This window comes from Schistocerca americana, chromosome 2 (genome assembly GCF_021461395.2).
Source record: "Schistocerca americana isolate TAMUIC-IGC-003095 chromosome 2, iqSchAmer2.1, whole genome shotgun sequence".
Taxonomy (NCBI): Eukaryota; Metazoa; Arthropoda; class Insecta; order Orthoptera; family Acrididae; genus Schistocerca; species Schistocerca americana.
In genome coordinates this window covers 436,821,294-436,830,077 of record NC_060120.1, presented here as the reverse complement: position 1 = coordinate 436,830,077, position 8,784 = coordinate 436,821,294, and positions in this window count along the sequence as shown.

Below are 8,784 nucleotides of genomic sequence, written 5' to 3'. Positions count from 1 at the left end.
ATAGTTACGCCCTTTTGCAAGAAATCCACCGCAATTACCCCTTCTGCATCCCACACGATTGATGACATCACCTCACCAGCTGATTTTTGCACCCAGAATTTTTTTGGGGTAGGGGATGAAGGATGTTTCAATTGTTGTGACTGTTGCTTTTTTTCTCAAGATCGAAGTGGTGAACCCACATTTCGTCTACTGTTGCATATCTTGTAACAAAGCCGTCTTCATCTGCTTCAAACTGGCGCACAATGTCTTCACAACACTGCACTCACTCTCATCCGACCTGCATTCAAGTCTTTTGGGACCTATGGAGATTAAACTTTCCGAATTCTCCCAAAATATCCACAACAATGCCATGTGCACGCCTACAGATGATTAAAAATGAGGTTTCAGTGTGCTGCAACGCTGTTTGACTATCCTACAAAATCGTATCGTGAATTGCAGTCACTGTTTCATCAACGGCTACGGTGACAGGCCTTCCACTCCTTGGGGCACCTTCTACACTCGTTCTTCCACGTTTTGATGTCGGACATCCAGTTTCTCGCCGTTGCATAAGATGGAGCACTGTCCTTAAGTGTATTCCGCAAGTCCTCCGCAATTTCCATGAGTGTCATTCTCTTCAAATGAAGATACTCAGTCGCAGCACATTTCTTGATTCTCTCGATAATCGCCATTTTGCTTACGCTACGGTATATAACTCAGCGTGTTCGGTCAGAGGGTTAATTGCTCCCTAGTAAAAAACTGAGTGAATGGATCAACAATGAACCTGAACAGGTGTCATGGGACGTCCACCCCGAACAAATGCATCAGAACTGTGAACTGCAGTGTAGAAGTTTACCTGTAAGAACCTACGTAAATTTTTGAAATTTTTGTTCTATTTCTTACGGTTCTACTTTCTCGGTCGTATAGATAATTATAACAACATTACCATACTACTGAAAACATACCAGCAATGTGCATGTTGCTGTTAAACTTAAGATTTTACGCCAAGAAACCTTTCAAAAAGTGATTGGTGATCTGTTTAAAGCAGACATAGCAAGAGCATGCAGAGCTGTTCATGAGGCATCGGCCTTATGAGAAAACTACAGTCAACAGGAACTTTACCTTGTTGGACACAGTGACTTTTTCTTTATACTGGCCCAGCACAATTTCCAGCAGCAAACCTTACTTATATTGAGAGATGTTTGACAATAGCTTCTTTTTCTGTTTACTTGCTTCCTCGGTTACAGCACGACACCTTCGATGATAAATACTGCGTATTTACCATAAATATGTGCTGTCAATGCGCGATAATTGGGTCGATACCGATTTTAGCCATGTTGTCAAGCATGTTATGTGCTATCTAAGAACATGCTACGGTGGATCCAAGTTTAGCGTTATACAATAGAGCTGAGTCCTCTACATAGTCCAGTTTCTGATTTAACGTCAAATTTGATCTCCAGTCAGCGATGTATATACAATCAGCGCTGGGAGTCCTGGTACTTTGATGAAACATCTTGTTTATTTTGAAGGCTAATGATATTTTTAAAAATGAGAAAACATTTTTTTGTTCAGAGATTACTTCAATTTTAAATCTCAGCTAATAACACAGAAATCATAATAAAATTAAAAAAATATTGGTATCGACAAATTGTCGGAAAAAACGCCACGTTATTAAAGGTTTCGTGAAGCACTTGTTTACTTACTGTGGAACACCAGTGAGCCTTGGAACTCAGTTTGGGAAACCCGAGCTAGAGGAACGTTTCGTGGAGCACTTGTTCATTTACTGTGGAACACCAGTGACCCTTGGAACACAGTTTGGGAAACCCTGAGCTAGAGGATGAAACAACAGAAGAAGTATCTTTAATAATGTGTAATGTAGTCACTGCACTCGACTTTATGACCTTCATAAAAATTCGGTCTGGAGAATCTCGTAAATAATCCTCTTCTTCAAAATTACCGTATGCTACAGAAAGCAGCACTTTTAATGTAAATGCCATCACTTATTCTACAGAGCTAAATCTACTCATCACACGTTTTTGGATATTTGGGGAAATTATGTTTCGTGATTATAGTTTTGTGATTATAGTTTAATGGCAAACATAACAAACGAAATCGACAGAACAGAAAAACAAAGAGCAACAACACAAAATTTATTCGCTTCAACGAGTAAGAGCCCGCCTGGAGTGAGTGGACAGTGGTTAATGCATAGAATGGAGAAAAATCTCGGTTCTGCACACACAAAAGTCTCGCCTGTCAAATCAGTAACTGCGAGGGTGGTGCCAGAGCTGGATCCAGAGAGCATAGCTCAATCCTTCCAGGAAGCCACTCTTCCGCCACAGGTTCAATGTGTTGACAGGTGGAGCTTACTCCCTCTGTTCCTTACACCTCACGGAAAACTCAATCATGTTGCCGTGAACGGACTGTAAGACCTACATTCTTATTACAAACTGCTGCTATGAAGACACAGAAATCGTTATCCTAGAAGAAATGTGGAGATATTCTACTGCCTCTGATGTGTGTGTGTGTATGTGTGTGTGTGTGTGTGTGTGTGTGTGTGTCATGGAAGCACCAACCAATGGGAAAAGGTACTACACCCGTACTTGTATGACGCTGTACCCTGAACTGCCAACATTGGGCCACTTGCCATGCTAACAATGAGACAGCTGATGTTTGCTGCAGAAACTTAGATACATGTGTTGCACAAGCACACAGGGCACTCTCCTCTTACTGTACCTCCTATTCCCCTGATGATGGGTAGCCAGTGATGCAGCCATGGCAGTCTGTCACATGGATGCGTGGAATATGAAAAAGAGTAAAAATTATGTAAAGTCAGGGCCGGTTTAAAGCCCCAGCGATGCAAGCGGTTACTTAGGGTGCTAAGCCGAGAGGGATGCCAGAGCACCCAATTGAAGGAAATGTATACATGGTATATCACAATTAATCACAAAAACTCACAGAGGTAGAAATATACGATGATAGAAACAAAAATGTTCCAGTAAACATGGATCTCGCGACGAGCCTTTTGAGAAATGATGGCGAATGTGTGTTTGCGAGCCACCTCTGTAATATTATCCTTGTTCATATAAAAGTGTCTGAAATGTGACCTTCTCGATTAAATCCCTCTCTAATCGGGCTCAGCCTCACATAAAGTCTACACTAACAAGAAATACAATACTACTTCAGCACGTTAGATGTTACAGTGTACTGGTGAATTTCCTTTAGGCGTAACATAAAATTTACTCAGTTCGTGCTATTTTTGGCATGTAATTATAAAATTACATTACATTTTTTGTATGAATGTGCCACTTTCTCCGATGGAAAGTAAAATAATTTGTAAATTATAGAATTAAATATTCGATTATTAAATTAAAAAGAAGAACTTATATTTCATATTTTAGTTCTTTCCACTTAATTTAATAGATAGCATATATTTACTGCAGTTAGGAAGATATAGTAGGTCTAATTCTGTTTTCAATAAAAGATTTTAAGGTTCTCAATAACAACCATACATACAAATGACTTGTTTCATCTTTTAATGTTTAACACTTGAATAAAATTCAGAAATTTATTTATGTTACCGAAACATCTCTAAGTAGTACATATTTTAAAAGAAAAAAACCAGTCACTTCCACTGTTACTAGATTTACTATTAAAAGTCGTACCTCATACCGGCCCCATGCCAACCAACTCACAGCAGCTTGCAAAGTCACTCACGATCTAACAGGGTATTCTGTCTTAGGATTCAATGAACTGAAGCAAAACTGAAGTTTGTGATATGATGCACACTGTTTAGCAGTCCCAAAAATTATCTAGGGTGCAAAACTCTCACATGCCCACTTAGCTAAAAGCAGAGTGTTTTTATATATAAAAAAATTAAACTCTGTCCGAACAGACCATGAAGGTTCAACGTTACCGACCGGCCGCCGTGTCATCTTCAGCCCACAGGCATCACTTGATGTGGACATGGAGGGGCATGTGGTTAGCACACCGCTCTCCCAGCCGTATGTCAGATTAGGAGACAGAGAGTGTTTTGTTGTTAGTTTGAATTTGACCAGCATAAGATATAGCCAGAAGAAATTATCTTACACTCCGAGGTAACAAAAGTCATGGGGTAGCGATATGCACATATACAGACAGTGATGGCACCACATACACATGGCATAAAGGGACAGTACATTAGTGGATCTGTCATTTGTACTCAGGTGATTGATGTGAACATGAATCCAATGTGATTGTCTCAGAACAACAGGAATTAGCAGACTCTGAATGTGGAATGGTAGTTGGAGCTAGAGTGTGTTAAGAGCATGCCAAGAATAACAAACTTCAGGCATTGCCTCTTAGCACGGACAACACAGTGTACAACGTTCTCCACTTAACTACCAAGAGCAGTGGCACATGTGAAGAGTTGTCAGTGTTAAAAGACAAGCAACAGTGCATCAAACAACGGCAGAAATCAATGTGGGACATACGATGAAGGTATGTAGCAGACAGTCTGGTGAAATTTGGTGTAATGTGCTATAGCACCAGTGGACTGATGAGAGTGCCTTTGCTAACAGCATGACATTGCCTGCAGCGCCTCTCTCAGGCGCATGGCCACATCTCTTGGACCCTAGATGACCAGAAAGCCGAGACCTGGTCGGAAGAGTCCTGCTTTCAGTTGATAGGAGCTGATGGTAGTATTAGTGTGTGGCACAGACCCCACGAAGCCATGGACCCAAGACGTCAACAAGGCACTATGCAAGTTGGCGGTAGCTCCATAATGGGGTGGGCTGTGTTTACATGGAATGCCCAACTGAACCGACTGTTGGTTAGAAATGGTTATATTCGGCTACTAGAACATTTTAAGCCAAACAACAAATAGAATTTTTATGGATGACAATGCAGCATGTCAGCAGGCCACAGTTGTATGTGAATGTTTTGAAGAACATTCTGGACAAATCGAGCAAATGATATGGTCACCTAGACTGCCAGACAGGAATCCCATCCAACATTTATGGGACATAATCAAGGGATCAGTTCGTGCAGAAAGTCCTGCACCAGCAACACTTTCACAGTTATGGACAGCTAAAGAAGCAGCATGCCTCAGTATTTCTGCAGTGACTTCCAATGACTTGTTGAGTCTATGACACATAAAAAAAAAAAAAAAAATAAATAAATAAAATAAAATAAAATTGTTCAAATGGCTCTGAGCACTATGGGACTTAACATCTGAGGTCATCAGTCCCCTAGAACTTAAACTACTTAAACCTAACTAACCTAAAGAATCACACACATCCATGCCCGAGACAGGATTCGAACCTGCAACCGTAACGGTCGTGCAGTTCCAGACTGAAGCACCTAGAACCACTCGGCTACTCCGGCTGGCCATGCCACATCAATCTGCTACACTACACTGAGCAAAAGGTAGTCTGACAAAATATTGGGAGGTGTCCCATGAATTTTTCACCTCATTGTATAAAAATCCTTGAATGGCATCCTGGCAGAATATTGTAAATGTGAAACTTTAGTGAGCTAAATATTTTTTCTACCTCTACCGTTGTACACTTAACAATTCAAACTTAGGTCAACTGGAAATCAACAATATACATTAAGCAGAAAGTTTAAGTTCAAATGCATCCCAGCATAGCGGGTTCAAGTGAAATCGAATGTTTGCCGCCAAACAAAAGTTGAACAGTGTCAAAATGAGCGTCTGGACAGCTAGGCAAGGAGTGTGTAATAGATTCGAAAACACTGTCATTCCTACTGAGTGATCAAGAACTCATTGAAAGTTTTAATTTATGTAATATACATCATCGACTCATTGTCATCCATCAAGATGCTCAACGATCACAATGGATCGGCAGGGAAGATGCTAAAATGAAGTGTGAAGTATTAAGTTCTGTCTTCCGAAATTGCTCCACCAAAGATTACAACACAGGGTATCCAGGCTAGAGGTATACAGAAACAAATCCTTATAACGAAATAACTCGACGTTTTATGTTGTAGGTTAAATACAAAATCAATAGAGACACTCTCCAAGGTGTGATCATCACCATTTCGTGAACAGCACTGAGTTGCACAGCGCATGCATGCGTGACATGGCGCATCTATCTCAACATGTTGGCGAACTATGCCTCCCAACATCATTTTCCAGCAGGCTGGTTCCTCACCCCACTATCATGGGATGTTACCACATTTCTCTGTAAGACGTTTCCTGAACGTTGGAACGGAAGGAGATCCCATTGCCTGCTACTTCAGTCTCCCAACCTGACTTCGCAGGACTTCAGTGCATGGGAGTTTATCTTAGACAATGAAATCTGACACATTTGAAACAAAGAATCTACGCCGCAGTAGAGGTCATAACACCTGTCGTGCTCATGAACATGTGGCGAGAAGCTGAGTACCACTTCGATATCTGTCAAACTGCAGACAGTGTCCACATTGAACTGTTGCAGCGTGCATAAAAATGTTTGATCTCCTGTATACAGTGCTTGACAAACAACACTATAAACCTTAAAATGAAATATTACAAATGTTTCTGTATACATCTAGCCGGGATACTAAAACGTGAGCGCGAAATGGAAAAACAAAGAAATACAGTTAAACAGTTGATGAATTCCATATTGAATATGCAGATAAATGATTTCTGTTCTCTGCTAATTACAGTTTATCGCAGATCGTTAGTACAACTGACTGATTGCATAAATTTTCACTTCATTGCAGTCCTTAGGACGGGTCACATCATGTACACGCCAAACTGTCGACTTATAAGATATTATATATTAAATAATTATGAAACATTTTGTGGTGTCATAGAACTAATTTTTGGAGGATGGAACAACTCCCCAGCAGGATCAATGAAACACAGCTTTTTCTCTTTGTTTACAAGATCAAGAAAACTTTAAGCTACTGGTGGTTGAGCTTCTTTGCAGACGTTGCACTTGTATGGAAGGAGACTATCTTGTTAGAAAATTTCTACACATTCATGAAGACTCAGATGATTCGCCATTATGTAAAGACCTGCAGCTAACCCTTAGCATAGGGACATGTAATGTGCATAAACAGACGAAAAAGCTGGTATCCCGTGACTACATGATCGATCACCGAGAACAATCACACCCATTGATTTGTTCTATCTAGGAATATCTACTCGGATCGTTACATGGTGAAACGAGCATATAAATGCAAATATGGTTAAGATAGGTGCCCCAATGAGAAATATCCGGAAAATCCTAAAAAGTGTAATTCATTCACGAAGGAGGTGAATTAAAAATTCTTTCGCCCATTTCCTGTGTATTACTAGGCGGTCCTGGACCTTTACTAAGCAGGATGAGAGGAAAATATAAGGAAATTTCAGAGGATAACTGTGCGTTTCCATATGGGTTTGTTTTGTCAACGTGAAAGCGTCAGAGAATAACAGAGAAGGCGATGTGCAGTGCATAGAGCTGGAGTCTCTAACTTCCAAAGTGCACGTTCCAGTATGAGTCAAGAACCATGTGGTAATGCTTCCTCCAACTTATATGTCGTGTGAAAACGAGGAAAAACATAGATAAATGTGGGCACATACAGAGCAATATCGATAATCTTCCATCATGTGCTAATATAACAGGAGAGGGTGCCGGTGATTTTTCCTTAGTGATACAATTGCAGCTCATCCTCGTGAGGAAAATTAGAAGCTACAGGATGGAGAGTAAATATAGACTTTAACACTGAGACCACAACACAGATGTCTTCTGGAGTATATATGCGGAGGCAAACGAAGTTGTACATACTGTATGATTCACGTAGAAACAGTGTACAGAGAAAGGGCTGAAAATGCTATTTTAAAGTAGAAGAAATTAAAAAATCAGCCAACTAGTTGCAAATAAAGGTTTATTAGCCCTTGAACTGGGTTTCGATATTTGTAAATTTCGATATTTGTAAATTTGTTACATCACGCGATGGTACATTAGATTAGATGAAGCCGAGCAGCTCTTGTCATAAACAAAATTGGCAAATCTAGTCTAATGTGCCATCATATAATATAACAAGGCTCGTTACTCCTGAAGAAGATATTTTTACAAATATGGAACCCTACGTCAAGGGCTAAGAAACCTTTTGTGCAACTGGTTGGCTGACTTTTCAGCCTCTTCAGATTTACACAGTTGCTGTTTCGCATCCATGGTTAACATATTTTAAAGTAACTGTACACTAATATATCGAAGCATTGATGAAACTTCAACAATTACGGGCGCCATTATTTGGAGTCGTTTCCGCCCTGCTCTAAGTTAAGCTTTCTTACGACTAGGGTTATTTGTAGACGGTACATGTAAATGTAAAATATGAAATTACACTAAGGATACTAGAATTAAGTCAAGAACTAGTCACGCGATATGCAGGGCAACTACAAGATGAGTTATTGCGTCTTGTATCTATCATGCACTCTGTACTTATGAATACTTACCACCCTGATCCACGATGATTAACGAGATTTAATAGACTCAAAACTTATATTTACACGATTTACATCAGTTGCACGATGAATCAGTCACAAATTCACTTCGATTGTTTCCAAAGGTTATACTTCACTGCACATACAAATACGGCTGATATGAAACGACTCAAAGAAGCATTATTACCGTCTATACTCCCTTAACGCTGTGGCGGAAGTTGTCTCACAGATTTACACCGAGACAGTCAGTCTTATGGTCGTTATTATTACTACTTGCAACATAACAACACACTACAGAATTTTCTTTAGTTAGTATTATTGATAAGCAATACACGACGACGTTATAGGTCGAGATCTACTGTCGTTACATTATTCTTCTACCGCCTCACATTGGTGAG